Genomic DNA, 17,350 nt, shown 5'->3' with positions numbered 1-17,350 from the left:
TATATATATATATATATATATATATATATATATTTTTTTTTTTTTTTTTTACATGTGCCTTTGTTCTAAAGGATAAATGTTTGAAAGGAAAAAGTCAAAGCTCCTATACTTGAAAAAGTGCCCACACCATATTTGTCAGTATTTCCCTGCTCAAAAACATCAGAAGAGCAAACTTTTATCTCGTTATCTGCTGTGTTTTAAATGTTCTTTTTGCCTAAAACTTTTCCTTTTTTCCTCCTGCTGTTCTGGAGCAAAGGTGTGTATGCTTTTTTTTTGAAAAGCCCCAGTTAACCGCCACTCCACTGATGAGGCCATTATGACTTTCTATGGGGTCCACCCTCTTCATTTTCAAAGCCACATGCTGCTGGCTGCACTGAGATTAGTTATTGAACAGTCAAAGCAAACCGGACAAGGCGGCCCCAGAGCCACAGAACACAATGAGCCAGCTGTCAGTGGGAGGGGCCTGTCCAAACCAGTGTTGTCATGGGCTAGGTTTTTTTAGTTGCCCTTTTAAAGCTAATAGGTGCTCCTATACCAGTCTGCCGTGTACTGATTAATATTGACAGAAGGCTGGTTTGATATCTAACAAGTGTGCGGAGAAAGCGGATGCATGGGGGGTTTTCTGCAACACAAAAAGGCCACGAAAGGTGACTTGAATATTGATGATCTACGGTTTATGAATACATTTATAAAAAGGAGAAACTTCAGCTAAACTGTTATGTTTTATAGATCGGATGTGGCAAAAGTGGGATTATTATAGATGTTTGGTAGGGTAACTTATACCGTGACTCCTCTTTCACCTGGATATTCTCCCTGTAATACTCATGTTACACTCAACTCCTGCATTGTCTTTCTAAATGCAAAGCCCCCCCCCTTCTCTTACTAATCCCCAGAGGCCTCTGATTTGCTTCCCCACACCTGTTTTACATTCAGCGATGTGTCTCTGAGCGTCTCCCTGATATAGTCGGAGCTTATGTCCTTGCTGAGGGGTTTTAAATTACTAATGTGCCGGTCCGCACTGCTGCGTTACAAAAAAAAAAGAAAAAAAGTGAGTCATTCTAAACGAACGCTGCAAAAATAAAGATTCAGCAATCTCACTTACTGACAAAAGAGGTAGTTTTGATCATGCAATTTCCATGCAGCAACGTTTCAGATCATATTAGCAGCTCAAAATGATTCATATGGTACAGTAGGTCAAGATATTAGGATAGTATTGATGTTGGTGCTGTTAATTTTATTTCCAAATAATTAAAATATTAAATTATTAACTTTTTTTTGAAGAGAATATTGAAGAAATATCAAAGCCCAGAATTTCTGCAATGCTGAATCCTAAAACTGGTTAAAAGACCAGTTACACTGTTATAGAAAGTAGTTAAGGTCTTATCATCTTGTTTGTGGCCAAGTTGGAAGTCATATATGAGGTTTTACATTTTAACAAGTTTACTTTTTGGATTGCATCATACAAAAAAGTTGGGCATTTCAAGCATCATTATTGATGTGTGGGACCCTTTCAGCTGTTTACGTAATGCAATCTGAGGGGGTCAAAAGGGAAATAAATCTCTGCCCATACCAGCTTTATTTCTCTGGTATTGTTCGAAAATCTTACTGGCTAATATTTTTGACATTAGGTCTATATCAAAATCCACAAGAAGTTTATATATTACCTGCAATAGGTCACTCTCTTTGTGTGTCCCTTTAGTATAAACCCAGATTAGTGGGACCCGAAGGCTGAAGCTAATGGCTAATCCCATAGGGGCCAACACCTAAGTGGGCTTTTTTAATCCTTATACTGTTTTAACCTCAAAAACATCACAGCTAGCATGATACAACAGTTTCTGAGCCCTGAAGGTGTTGTGATCTTTTTGTTGAATGGTTATTGATGAACAGGTTTATGATTTTATTTTGGAATTTAAGGCAAAGGCATGCTTAGGTAGAAGAATTGGACATGTGAAGTGTTTACAGTCTGAATAGCTGAGTAAATTAAAAGGGAATGAGGGTACAAAGCAAAAACTACTATAACCGTTTAGGGTAACAAAATTTCAAATATTTTACTTTTTCCACAAGTTTTTATTACGCTCTAAATGTGACTAGAAAACTCTTCATGTCTTGTAGGCCACATGTTTTAATCCAGGAGATCGCTGGAAGTACACTGCCTCCTACCTCCATTTCTACTGTAAGTAACCATTTCTTATCTCCTGGGTTTTAAAATTTCATAATATTAGATTCAGAAAAGATGCAATGATGATGTTTTTTTGTTTGAGTTGCTTTGATGTACTGTAGAGACAGTTGTTAGCCTCTGACCAACAGGATTAACTAATGTTTGTTTCAGGCTTCAGGGCTACTAATAGCCATATTTAACCACTTCTGGCAAATTCTACTTTTTGGGACAGCATCAAATCTTGTATTTTGACAAATACAGAATATGTAAGTGCTTTTCTGCCTAGCACATTTACGCATAAAATAATTATGTTGCAAATGTCCATTTGAACTGTAATACATGCTATATTTTCTCCATTTAATATGCTATTTAAGAAGCCCACTGTAAAAAATGGTTAAAGACTTTGACTAACCCTGGTTCAAAGGCATCCAGTGTAAAAACTGAGTATGACTTGCTTTGGTAACACCTGAATTAAAGCAGGCAAAATGACACAATCTTAAAAATAATATACCAGACAGGGGCTTTTCAAACCATAGGGCGCTCCTCTCCTAGGGGTCTCCAGAGTTTTTAGGTTGGGTTACATGAGGTAACTGTGTCCATTCAGCCAACCTATGCTAGCATAGATCTTAGGTTGTGTGTTGAAACTAGCTACAGGTAAGCCTGCTCATCTCATTCACGTCCTTATACCTGTGTGAAAATACTTTTTTAAAGGTAAATCCCCAAAGTTGATAAAAGTAAGGCTATTGTGGGCACATGGTTAGCAGGAAACATAAAAGCATTGACAAAAAAACTGGTGTGTTTTCGCTTAAAAAATTCTAGCCTGACCTGGATGTAAAGACTTCAACTGACTATCTTCAAGGCCAACTGGGTCGTGAAGTTACATGTCTGAAAATATGCTCTGACAATAGCCAGTTCACCTCTTTCAAAGTCTGAGAGTCATGATGTGGCAGAGATGTACAATCCTGATCTCTGGCCTGTGGGAGTTCATGTATTGTGCAGCGAATGTATTGAGCTGCGGGTATTAACTGCGTGGTTCCTCTGGATATTCAGATGATTGGGACCTCATTCAGCTGTGGCCCAGGCTCGGCCTGGGAGCGATTTTCGGCCGTGGTTTTTTCCATCTATACCCACTTATGGAACTGCCCTAACCCCGGAAAAAAAAAATAGAAGCACAGTCAAAAGCGTGCGTCTCAAATGTGAAACACAATACAAATACACATTGTGAATTAACCGATCTATCTTTAAGCCTAACACGACAATCATCACCAAGACCTCTATAATGCGGTTTTACTGGCTCTGGTTATTAACACGTACGCGTCAGTGACTGCTGCTGCATAACGTCCGCACTCACCACACCAGCAGTGTTGCTAAATGTCACTGACTCACGTTTTCCAGCCAAAAAAATTTTCATAAACCGCCTGGATATACAAAATCTTGCCCTATTTGAACCAAAGTCTATGGATCTCTTAGGCAATAAATCTAAAGAATTTTTTTTTTTTTACCCATAGACGGCCATCCTAAACCACCAGATTGGGAAATATACCAACCAGGCAACAATACATGTAAGACGGGAGCCTTTAGATGCAAAACCCCACCATGCACCACAACATAATTTTGCAAAATATTCTAACATAAATTTGCCAAATATAAGAGTAACATCGTAGTTTGGTTTAAGGAAAGCATTTTAGTTTCATTATAATTTATTTTTTCGTAAGAATTTTACAGTGTGAAGAAATAGAAAATCTCACCATATGCCAACTGTCACAAGGATGTGCATAACAAGGAAGCGCTATATATATGCTGCATGAATCATTTAGGTAGTTAACAGTGTACTACTTCTTGAGATCCTTCAGTTATTTACTGTCACAGGTAGGCACTTCGACTGGAGAGTAAGTGTTGGGGCCGGTATGATTAAAAGAGTGCCGGCCCTCGCATGCTGAAATTAGGACTGGCCCACCGGGCAAATGGCCGGTATCACAGATTACCAGTCCGAAACCTGCTGTGGCCTAATAAATATGAGCAAATGGCTCTTAAAATTCTGCCATGGTATTGTTGAGGGCTGCACTTTGGCCATAGTGCAAAGGACAAAACTCACCATGTTGTTGTAGACCAACTTCTGAGTCAATGTGTTGTGCTGTGTCTACAAGAGACTTTTCTGACAAAGCAGGATTAAGAGGGTCTGAATTGTATAAATGTGCGTTTCCACGGGACTGGGGAGTCCAGTGTCCTGTAGAGGTTCTCTACTACCCACCATATTCAGTCTGGGATGCAAATACATTAACAGTGTTTACAGAACAACCTTGAAAGTAACAAATTACACATAGACTGGAGCTCATGCTCAAAGGAGGAACTTCTATCCTACTCTATGCACAGATAATTAACGCAGCCTAGAGAAGCAGTCCTGTGTAGAGATGCTAATTGTGAAAATTCTGAGCACATTGGATCCATTTGTTCTGTGTATTCTGAAATAGTTAATGTTCTGATGAAATCAACTAAATTCTTCCATGAACCTAACAGGGTTAGGGGTGATTTAGCACATTTCTCTATCCCTCGCCCATAACCAGGAATTATTTCACATTTTAGAGCCACACATGCTGCTTTGTTCTACAGCAGGTGTAATTTTCTGATATACTTAATGATCTATTGGACCAAATCTCGGAGCAATGATCCAAATGAGACAGTATTAGAGTTTGAACGAATCATAGGATTGTTTCTTTTTTAGAAAATTTTTTTTTATAACAGACATCTAACACCCATCTTTGAGACCACTGTCTGGATATCTTCGATATATCGATAGATATAGACTGCTGAATGTTGTGTAAAATGGGTTATTTTATTTATAAAGAAATGTTAGAACTGTAAATATAGAGTCATATGTTTAAATTACTATTTTTTAATGTATTTATTACTTTTTTCAGGGCAGCACTTTAAAAAAATATTATTATTTCTTTATTCTCAATGCGATGTGGCAGAAACTCTTAAAGGTATTTGGAGGATTTTCGTGAATTTTTTAAAAGACCCACCTTCTCCACTTAAAAAAAAAAAATGCACAGGCACAACCGTGTACAAATTGCATGTTTTATAATATCCTTTTTTTCACATACAGTAAAAAACAAGATACTTAAGATAATATTAACCAAAAATTATTTTATTGAATAAAAATCGTCTCGTGCATCTACATTCTTGTAAAATCTATGTTGTTTTCTGGTCACATTGCCACCTGTTCAGTAAATCCCTGTGAAAGGGTCGAAATAGTCTTTAAGGTTTTTTTTTCTTCAAACAAGCAGAATACCAGCCTATCAATCGTTTCTTTCTCAGACTGAAAAACAAGAGATTATTTTTACAAGATGTAGTTACAAACACGATGGGAGATTTTATTAAAGCCAGAAGCAAAAAGGAAAGTTTAGAGGGATTTACCTCCACATCCTTCACTTCTTCTCATATATGGTCATTTCCTGTGAGGCTTGACTATTCCCTTTTAACCCAACTCCCAGGGCGCACTGAGCTCTGCCATAATGCGATCATCTAGTCCATAATTCAATATGTTTTATACACTAGTGATTGACCAGCATCATGGTTATTTGATTCTATACCAAAGAACCCATCATCTCCTGTTTCCAATCTTCATATTGCACTTTTCTCTCATAAACTTATATTCTTGTTCAGGCTGTTCAGAAAAATGTACTAAATAAGCAATTTTATGCTTTTTAATTTAAAAAAAGAGGGTGTATTCATACTGGTAAAGAAGTCTTGTCTGGGCCTTCCCAGTTGGTAAACAGGGATTCACCAGCAAGTGCAAACATGAAACTCACCTGCAACCTTTCTGTGTCATAAAATGATCAAAGCATGTTGAGTGCGGTGCAGTAAATAAATTGAGTGTCAAAATATATTTAAAGACTTTAGTATTTAGCTTCATGAGAAAAATGCTGTTTTTATTCCTAGTGCAAGATAAACAGAAACATCTCAGTGGAATAGGTTCTGTTATTATTTAAAGGTGGCTTTAATAAGTGTTGCACCGATACCAGTATCGGGCAGGGCCCTGATTCAGCACTAAAATGGCGGTATCGGTGTCAGTGATTACCGACAAATAGGGCCCCAACACCATTTTGAAAGCAACTATTGTCACTCATTCCAGGTAGGCAATAAAAAGTTCTACTGGATTTGCTTTATATGAGTCTGTTTCCTGCTTCACAAAGGTAGGCAGCAGCTTGACAGAAGATCTGAATGCCTTGTTAAAAAACTTTACACCCATGAGTAGAGGTAATGCAGCCTGATGATATTTATAGCACATCAGATACTGTTCCCCTCATGTTAAGAAGAGGGGATCGATCTGAAAAGAGAAATGACATGAGGGGAGAACACTATCTGACGGGGTTTATAGGCCCGTTGACATCAGGGGAGAATGCCACTCTATTCAGCTGGCTTTTGAAACACACGGCAAGAAGGTGGGGGCCAGGTGGTGAGGGTTACGGGGGCGAGAAACGCAAAAGTAACGCAATAGTTACTTTTACTAGTAACTAGTTACTTGTATTGTGGAGTAACTCAGTTAGTAACTCAGTTACTTTTTGGGAGAAGTAACTAGAAACTATAACTAATTACTTTTTCAAAGTAACATGCCCAACACTGCTTGTTTTAATCACTTTGGTCATTGGTAATCTTTGTTGAGGAACACAATTTGTTTAATTACAATCTAATCTAAGCATAATTCTTACAGAGTTATCTCAACATCTGATCAGTTCATTTAAAAACACCTGTAAAGAAATGGCTTAGGTAATGTTAAAACAAGGGCATAACATTTTTTAAATCCAAATTCAAACTTCCTATATTGTTGACATCATACTGACATATTATAATAACAACAATCTCATATATGTTTTCCACAAAGATGTGACCTTTTAATTGAAAATACCCCTAAATGTTAGTCGGGGGTTTTCATGCTGTTTGGTCAGACTGGAGCAGCTGGTATACATCCAAAATCCATGATGGACTTGCGTCAAAAGGTCCAGTGTGTTTTGAGAAGTTTTGAGCAGCTGAAGCAGTGTGTTATTAGCATTTAAGCATTTGATGTCCACACTTCACAAGCAGCCAGCTATTGAGTTGGAAAATCTGAACGTATGCTGCGTGATGTGACACAACAACCAATGAGAGAGAGGCTCTGCTATGTGTTGGTGTTCTGGTAGGATATGCATGCACCACTGATGAGGGACAGCAGGTCGTCAAACTAGGCTTGGATGAGACAAGAATAGCTCTGGAAGCAAAGCTCATCAGCGCCCAGCTATTGAATTGTCTTCAGTTGTTGCACGGAGCTACAGCCTAAACTGTATGAGGAATCTGCAGTGTTTAAAGGTTGACAGCTCCCGATGTATGTTCTCACACTGTACGGACCGACGGTGTGATGCGATCTACCTGCTCACACTGCACGTCCAAAAACCACTCGTCAGACTCAGTGCGGAGAGATGGCGCTGGTCGGACTCATCGTTCTGGAAGAAGGAGAACTGCCTTGTTTACACATGTGCAGTGCTTGAGGTTCAGGTAAATCGACTTGTAGACACTCATAGTTCTGCTTCACCAGCAGGATTTACCCACAAACACCTTATGGCGGCCGACTGAATTGTAAACATGTTTGATTTTCTCCCGACCTTACGATTCCTGATCGGGAGCTGGTAATGCGAGGCTAATGGCCCCTCGTTACCCCCTGTATACTACATGATGCAGGACGCACAAGGAGGCTAATACTCAGCCCGACCGAAAAATTCTCCCACGACCGGAGAATCGGCCCGAAAAGGACAAAAAATTATCTTGCTTTAGTAAAAGAAGCGAAGCCACTCTTTTAGAGGGAAAATAGAAGAGGGTAGCTCCTTCCGTCAGACCCAAGACTCACTTTGATGGTGCGTGTTGAGAGCGCCTGACCCTAATGTGAACAAACAACAAAGAGGAAGCAGAGGCCTCTTTGCTGCTCGAAGCACGTTCAGTGTGAACGCAGCATTAGAAACTGACCATTCTAATAAAGACTGGCTAGCTCATGTGGTAAGTCACTTTCCTTCCTTCTTCAATTTAATTTGGGTAAATTCATTTAATTAATTGGTGCTTTATAAATAAACAGAATTTAATTAAATTTCAACTGTATTAGAGCCAAACTTTACCATATCTGTTTATTTCTATTGGTACATATTTTTCTTTATAAGGGATACCATTTTGAATTAAATCCAATTGCATCTTAATGTCTGATTTTGGTGTTTGTCTGCATTTAAAGTTTTAGCTCATAAAATATATAAGAAGGAAGGTAGCCCATGATTCCCTTACAGTATAGTTAAAGCAGCTTCAGTTTGATTCGCGATTGGTCCAAAACTCCAACCAGTGCATCTGAGTTATAATAGCTAGACCAGTCTTTTTTGACCTTATTAAAATAAAAAGAGATATTCAGGATTTATCAGTAAGGGTGCAGGTTTTGTAGAAATGTCAGTGAATGCCTTTTTATCCTGACTTAACTACCACATTGGTAAAATCCAGACTCAGCCTCTCAGAGAATGTCACATCAGCAACTTGTTTTGTTTTGCCTCACAGGATGTTTATAAGATTCATTATATAAATCAGATCACTGAAGGCGTTCTATAGACGTGGTGCTCCATAATTCAACTTCCTCTGTCAGCTCATCATTTGACCTCATACAGGGCTGCTTTAAACATTGAATATTAGCTCACCCAAAATACTGCAATTAATATGTTGAATTTGACATGATGAATTTTTGCACTAAAGCTATTGTTTGTTTAAGATCTGGTTTCATCTAAAATGAGGTAAGCCGTTGTCAGTTTGGTGATGCATGATACTGTTTGGTGCTATGTGGGTTATTACTTAATTAATGGTAGGTCCAGATTCGGGGCAAGCCTTAAAAAATGTTCCAAGCAAACTTTATAAATGTGCAGGAAATGTTATAACTATTTATTTTATTTTATTTTTTTTGGAATAGGGATCTTAAAGGTAGGTTATTTTATTCATTTACATAAAAAAACTCAAATAAAAAAAAAAAACCTTTCTGCCAATAATGTGGCTGTAATAAAGCCGGGAAATGAATGCGCCAGCTAATATTACAGCCATGAGAGAAACATATGACACAGATTAATAGCCAATATTTTCTGTCAAGTCATGATTTTTTTCTCTTTGCCTTGGCTGAGCTTTAAAGCAGTGTGTGCAGAGATCCCCATGGATGGACGGTCGTTCTCTTTCTGTTTCTTTCTCAAATATAGATATGTCTAAAGTTTATTTAACAGGATTTCTATGTCTATACCTATGCCTGCATATCTGGAGTAAATGTTAAGAAATATTAAAAGAGAATTATTTTTCTTTCTTTTTTTTTTTTTTACACAAAACTATTATTTTTTGTAAAGAAAAAAAAATTAACATAGTTTGTCAAAAGCTATATGAAAGCTTATTTTAAAGATTACACTATCTTTATAGGGCGCTGTATGCATGCAATCATTGCACTCTCCTTTTGATTCAGCGCTGTCACAGAACAGCCATATTACTCTCCAGCTAGGAATCGACATTACAGGGGTTGTCAGGACAACCAGCCATGATTCAGGGAGACTCAGATAGACCTCCACCTTGGGCTAGAAGCCTTAGCCATGAGACTGAGCAGATGCTGGCACTGTCAGCCAATCACAGGTGAGATATAGGAAAAAGATGACATCATAGGCAAATGATTGCAAATATGGAAACTGTATTGGTTGTCGTCTCCGCCTGCATACGAACACCATCACAAACGGATAATGTATATCTCTGATAAGTTTGGATTTTAAAGATTATCCAGATCACTTATGAAGATTTTAGAATCACAAATCATAATAAATTATATGTTTAAGGTGAACAAAGGCGTTCAAGTCAGAAACCAATTATTAATGCAGAAATGTTTAGACTCCTCAAATGATCTTAGAACGTACTTTAATTGAACAACAGCAACAGAAAAGAGAACTTTTAACTTTCAATGGAGCGCTCCATTGAAAGCTGTTGCTGCTGCAGTGCATGGTACTGTTCAATAGTTGTTGCCATCTTCCTTGTTGTGCTTTCTCCAGCGTCGCGCAGCTTTGTCGTCACGTCCTGAAAACCCCGCCCGCTTTGCATCCGAAAATTCAAAACACATCTCTGGCCCGCCAGTTCTAGGGCCTGTGGCATTGATCGAGGCTAGACCACTCGAAGGCAAAAAATGGTTTTGTACGCTGGCGGGTGGGGCTAGTTTACTTGGCTAGCTTTTCTGTGGATTTTTCTTAACTGCCAGAGGTGGAAGGCAAAATTGTAGATTAAAAACCAAGGGGCTAATTTTCATATAGCAGAACAAATGTCCCGAATTCACACATTTTGCCATTTATTACAGCATTAAAGCTTCCGAACCAATGAAGAGACTGGGTTCATCTCCTGCAGAGCTGAACGGGACCTAGAATTATTCTTTATCCCTACTCCAGGTGCCATATGTAGAGCTCCCCCTACAGGTTTGGTGGCAAACAGTTCAGTAGATATCAGTGGATTATAGGCCGGTGCGGCTCTACTTTTCGAGTATTTTCAAAAAACTTTGTGGGCACCACTTATATTGAGGTGCACTCTAAAGTCTGGAAAATACAGTATTATCATTATTGTGCTTCGCATGACTGATTGTAAAGTGATTGTAAACATCGGTACCTCACAGATTTATCTTTTTAACGGCTTCTCATTCTCCATTTCCTTTGATTTCTTTGAAAGCGCCTTGTTTATATTTTTAAAATGTCTGACTTTAAGTTTTGATCACACACTCGCAAACTTCTTTTTTTTTTTTTAGCATGTTAAATGTTACTGTTCCTTTTGTCAGGGCAGCCCCAGTTTCAACCCATCCATTTGTTGCTGTTTCATGCTTTCATGCTTTCAAAACTGTCTTTTTCAGGAATGTTTTTTTGGTATGTTTTTGGCATGATCAGACTGTGCTTTCTTCATAGTACATGGACAGATCACCTTTTGCAATACAACACGTTAGAGACTATTTTAATAGACACAAACTCTTGCAAAGGAAAAATGGGATGTGAAACTGTGTGAACTTTTGCATAATGCTTATTTTGTTTGCTTCCAAGCTTTTACCCTGTTGTGTGTAGAATATAGTCTGATAGCACTTTATTCTGTTGTGTATTGTTGTGTAACGTTTTATTTATAGTTAATAAATGTGTAATAAATGTGTAACAAAGTCCTGTGTATAAACCCACCTCTCCCAATGTCTCTGATTTACAGGTTTGGTCTGTTAAACAGAAAACCAACAGCTTCTGCCCGTTGGCTGCCTCCTCCCCTAGACCTGCTGCCTGCATTAATATTCTGCCCCTCAGCCAATCAGCCGAGCTGGGTGGATGACATCATGGGCTAGGGAACAGTGAACAGCCAGTGAAGCATCCAGCCTGCCGAACAAGCTTTGCTTTTAGGGTCAGGAACTGGTCTGACAAGAGAATGGCAGTCCTGCCTTTAAACTGTCACTAAGACTGTACGGCTGACGATGAATCCACCAGGACTCCAGGCCCAAAGGCGAGACGCTGAGCAGCAGAATGTGAAGACATATTTCAGGTAATTCCCTCTCTCTGTAATGCAATAAGAGATGTAAAGGGGGGAGGCAGAGGGGGATCTGGGGAGGAGGGGAGAGGCTGTGTATGTAGGGGTTGCTTTGTAGCCTTCCTTTTTCTTCCTGCACTCTGCATTCTGGCCTGCTAAGCAGGCAGCTGTTTCTTTAGCAGTCCTCAGGTCTCAGACTGGGATAGAAATGGATTTCCCCCCATCAGGCGTTTTATATCATCCCAGAATCCCCTGCATCCCATCACCTCTGTGTACACTCCTTTACACCTCACAAATAGCATCCTTATTGATGAGGCCCGGTTAGAATCAATGGAGGCATTTGTAGAAGCCTTGTGTCAGTGAATGTGTGTGTGGTTGTTGGTGTGTGTGTGTGTGTGTGTGTGTGAAATGCAGCAGCTGCAGTGGTTACACTGAAGCAAGAAAGAAGCAACGCTATTTTGGGAGCTGCCGGATGGATCAGAGCTGTACTATGCTGATGTGGATGGGGTGATGATGGACGGTTTATATGCTGATGGATGTTCTTTTGTTTCTTCTGCACCGCCTCATGCATGGCCTCCGGGTTAGAGATGCACACAGACGGCGATCTGAGACGCGCCTCAGTGTCCTGGCTTCAAACATGGTTGTGTGCAGCAGCTTCATGGCGGCTGTAGTCACAGGGAGATGTGCAACATCTGGTCACCTGACTTCACTGGGGATCGGGGTGGGGGCGGGGGTCGGTTCTGTGAAAACCGATCTGATCTATCTTGGATTCTTGGCTGTCATCGGCAGAGGAGGATGGAGGGGCTGACTGCAGAGCAAGCTGAATTTGTGTTTCCCTGCAGCCTCTGTTGCAGTGGTTCTGTCCTGGCCGGCATACAGGGAGGGAGAGTCCTCTCCCGGGAAGCAAAGTCATTCTGAGCAGGAGCAGGGCCTAAAGGTAGACCTGTTGTCTGGTCGGAAGACTGAAGAGAATTATTAGGGAGTCATGGCAGTGACTGAGGGAGGGCCCGATGACCATGGGGGGGACTGGGGGATGGGTTACCGAAGGTACTGCTCCCTTTGAACATTGATCTCCACTATAATTCTCTCAGACTTTTCCCTCTAAGAATCAATTCTCCTACTAAAACTCATCACTATAAAGTGGAAACAACCAACTCTGATGCTCTTTGAAAAGAAACATGACCCCTGACTTTCTCTTTCAGTCTGAGATTAAATTAAACTCAAATTTTCCTGTTTTAGGTTATTTTTTATGTCAGAAATAAAAGATTTGTTTTTCATTATTCATTGTTTTCCATTTTGTTAAATACAGCTCTTTATCATGCTCTAAGATGAACCGGGCGTTCAACAGTTTGTGAAAAACCTGATATGTCATAGCTTTGTGAACACTGGCCCTGTTTACATGACAGCATTTTGTTCTACTTTTCGTTTACACAACAATGTTTTCCTCTGACAATAGCAAAAAGTTTTAACCCATTACTTCAGTTGCGGAATATACTGACAATAATGATTACATATGTATGGGGCTGACCTCTTTGAACCAAATGATGGTTTTTCCAACAAAATTCTCATTTTCTTTAGTGTTTTGAAAGCAGGTGGTGTATGCATATTTGGTTGAGGTTTTATGGAACATATCATCAATTTGTGGTGTATCAGGGAAATTAAACAATTTTTACGCTTCGGCTTGTTGCACAGAGATTGTAATTAGAATATAATCATGTAAATGAGTTCATAGAAACGAAAATAAAAACCCCGTTTTAATGGATTGTTGTATAAACATGGTCTAGGTCAGGGCTGATCAAAGTCGGCCCCCAAGGGCCACTGTCCTGCAATTTTTAGAGATTTACCTGCTTCCGTACAGCTGATTTCTATTGAAACCTGATTAACAGGCTTTTGCTGGGCTACAGTCATAACCAGCTGTGCTAAAGCAGGGGAAACCTCTAAGCCCGCAGTGTTGTGGCCCTCGAGAGCCCTGGTCAAGATTAAACAGAGGCAGATCAGTAAATATGTTTTAAAGTACAACACGTCACTCCAGAACCATACTTCTGCTCATGTATAATATCTAACAAATGGTTCTTTGGAAGGCAATACCCAAAGGACAGTGGCAGGTTGGGGGGTGATTGAGGGCCGGGCGTGGTCTCGGTTGTCATCTGCAGCACACTGGCCCTTACAGCAACACAAACATGACGAGCAGAGCAATCACAGTGATAATACTTTTGTGACAGAGCTTTCGTGTGAGATGAAGGATCCCCCTCCATCGTTTTCCCCGGACTCAGAGAAAATGGGCGAAACACTGGATGTTTCTGTGGTTTGAGCCACTGGGTCAGAGATTCGGTCTAACTGCTCTTTCCTCCCACCTCAAGATACATAAACAATACATAAACAAAAATACTTTTATTGTATGATTAATAACTTTGAGATAGGGATGCATATTTTCAAATATTGAATTAATCTAATGTTGAATGATCCTATCAATCAACTAATGATTAATTTAAGTGGGGTAGTGGCGGCCTAGTGGTTAGGGCATAGAGCTTGGAATCCTGAAGTTCTGAGTTGGAGCCCCACTCCCACAGACTGCCACTGTGGGTCTCTGAGCAAGACCCACACTGCTCCCCGTGCCCCCCACCATGGCAGCCCACTGCTCCCCAAGGGAGTAGGTCAAATGCAGAGGTAAATTTCTCCAATATAAGATCAATAAATTCAATTATTTGAATTACTTTTTTTTATTTTAATTATTATTATTATTTTATAAGCAGTCATTTTCTTAAAAAAACCTGAGTTTTCTCTTGAATCAACAGGAACTTTCCATTACATGGAAATATTAAATTATTATAAATGTATTAAATTCAACATGTTTACAAGATATAAATAAACAGGAACCTATTAGTTTACTAATTCAAGAAAAAGATAAATAAAGTTTGCAATTTCCAATACACCAAGGTGTGAAACTACGAATAATAGACAGGGTATGCTGATCTGACTGTTCGCCACTTTGTTTTAATAAAGTGGACTCTAACTGTAAAATAACTCTCTGTTTTTAGTGTTATTCAACATTCCATTCTGGGAGAGACTTTAAAACAGGTGGTTCTGGTTGCTCTCAAAGGAATGTTAAAACTTGGCTCCATAAGGTGTGCTAACTTAGACAAGCCTTTCCCATCCACCATGCTAACTACTAGCATTTTCCTTTTTTATCTAGTTGTTTATGTTTTCCTTAATGCCTTCTACGCTTCTATCATTATAGCATCGCTTTTCAAACCCAGCAGAGAAATTATGCAGATTTATGTTTCTGCTCTTGCATGCTTCCACTCATGCAAATACGATTAAGCTTCTGCTTAAGAATGAACAGAGGTGCCCTCTAGTGGACGGCTGTAATATTAGAACTGTCAACATAAATGTCTACGTAAAAGCGACCAATCGACACAAAATTAATGCGAAATCATTGTTTTAGACTAGAAATACAATTAGAGTAGATCTTTAATTTTTCTTTAAGATTAATTTGGTTTCAAAATCTTGGTAGGTCATGTGACTGACTGATAAAACATAAGTCAGTCACATGACCTATACTGGACAGGTGATGCAGACTTGCTTTGATCCAGTTTTAATGAGTTTACTATTTTTTTCATTAACTTTTAGTAATGAAGAATGAACTTTCACATGTCTGGTTCATCCTTAAGTGTCATTGTCCATATGCGTTATGGAACCAAATTCATCCATTTCACCAATTAAATACCAGAAATGAACAGGTTAATGTCTGTACAAAGAAAAAGCCCTTTCTAACATGCTTGGTGAGAGTACTCACAGAGATTTTTATTATCCACTGTAAAAAAATGTCCTGGACCAGCATTGACTGAAATGCCACTCAGCTACAAAGAAGCCGCAACTCTCTAAAGTAACATAAAAAGTTTACAAATACGGGGACAAAGATTTTATTTTGGGTAGAAATTGAATGGGGTCTGACACAAAAATTGGAAAGTTCGACCACTTAAGTCCCCCTTACATTTTGAGGAAAGAAAATAGAGACTTTCAAGGCTGGTTGGATGACAGTGTCATGTTATGTGGATGTTATGCTGCACACAAAAAAGATTGCATAATATAAAGTTATTAAAATGGACATATTAAGGCACCATCAACTACAGAAGTTGTGATCTGTCTGGCTCAGAACAATAGGGTCCAGTTGTCAAGGCGGACAGACAGATTTCTCAAAACGTTTATTAGAACAGAACTGAAGTGAACAGCGTCAGCATCTAAAGCAGTAATCTCTGGTCTTTTAGTTCAGTCCATGCCCAGAGGGTGAGGTTGGTTCCAGCCAGTCGGCTGTGAACAACTCACATTGGGCGCCGCCAAGAAAGTCCCAGACACCGATGTCTTGGAGGTTGGCAGCCAGGCAGGAGATCAGAAGGGAGAAGATGAAGGGAAGCAGAATAATCCAGAGGGCGAAGCCAAAGCCGGTGTGAAAGATGTGCTTGGTAGTTAGAGCCAGGAGATCAAAGGTCCGAAGAGGTTTCGAAGGGAAAGGTCCAGAGGCAGAACGGGTCAGGATCAGGCAATCAGAAAACACAGGTATGCTAGAATTCTTATCACCAACGGCTTAAATTATCTGGCCTTGATGACTGGTCTGAAGGCTGGTTTAATTGAGGCTGAAACAGGTGGATCAGATGAGTGGTGATTAGGACTGTAGGGAGAAAGGCAGGTGAGTGAAATGAGTAATCGTAACAGTCATCAGCGCCAAGATCATGACATGATCAGTTTGTCAAACAGAAACAACTACATTGACCCTAGTTATGCAATGTAAAAGAGAATAAATACTGAAGGAATATAGATGAAGTTCTGGATTTTAAACTATTCAGATCAACTTTTAACATCTGATCTCATTCGTTATTCTTGAATATAGCAAATAGAAACGAATAATGTAGTCATAATAACTGATCAGAAACATTCAGACTTAGTAAACCCAAATGATTAGCTAGTATCACCGCATCTCACCAGCTCTGAGACTGACACGGAAGCAGCTTGTACAAATTTAATGAAGGATGGATGGATAGACAATCAGTCAAAGTTGGAATATAGCATTAGAGCTGAAGCATCCTGCTGTTCAGCGGATCTGTGACAATGTGGCTGGATAATCAGCAACGATTGCTCTCCTGCTAAGCTTCACACTTGTCCAGCGATGCTCCATATGTCACTTTCATCATATGCTCATCACTTTGCTCTATAGGAGTCTGTCACCTGCTAAAGACTGTTCTTTTTTTCCCACTTGTAGCGAATTGTTGTAAATGCTTTTTGTATCATTGTGCAGGTTAAAAATCCTTGTCTCAGTCACACAGAAGGAAAACAAAAAAAAAATGTTAAGAACAGAGTACGTCGAACTGGGTTTATATGGTGAAAGTAAAATATAAGTACAGCGGCAACTACTGAGCAGAGTGCTTGTAGTGAAAATGGAGCAGTTTATTGTGCCGTAGTTTCTCAAACTAATGTTTTCCCTGACTTTTATAGCTGAAAATAAAAGAGGAACTTAGAAAATACATAAACCAAACCATTTTCTTTATTATCTTTGTATTTAATGTGTTGTTTCTATCTGTCTATCTATCTATCTATCTATCTATCTATCTATCTATCTATCTATCTATCTATCTATCTATC

At 39.3% G+C, this 17,350-nt stretch overlaps 1 protein-coding gene across 1 annotated transcript in view; it reads left to right on the top strand.

Moving 5' to 3' along the window:
* Positions 1-11,520: 11,520 nt before the first annotated feature.
* Positions 11,521-17,350, top strand: part of LOC107093501 (serine/threonine-protein kinase PAK 3) — a 51,515-nt gene continuing 45,685 nt past the window's right edge. The window contains exon 1 of the mRNA XM_015388601.1: positions 11,521-11,728. The gene's annotated coding sequence lies outside the window, so the exon portion shown is untranslated. The remainder of the gene's footprint in view (positions 11,729-17,350) is intronic.

The sequence above is a fragment of the Cyprinodon variegatus genome, unplaced genomic scaffold (genome assembly GCF_000732505.1).
Source record: "Cyprinodon variegatus isolate N-32 unplaced genomic scaffold, C_variegatus-1.0 Scaffold429, whole genome shotgun sequence".
Taxonomy (NCBI): Eukaryota; Metazoa; Chordata; class Actinopteri; order Cyprinodontiformes; family Cyprinodontidae; genus Cyprinodon; species Cyprinodon variegatus.
Note: the sequence above shows the minus strand (reverse complement) of the source record. Positions and strands in the feature narration are given on the sequence as shown.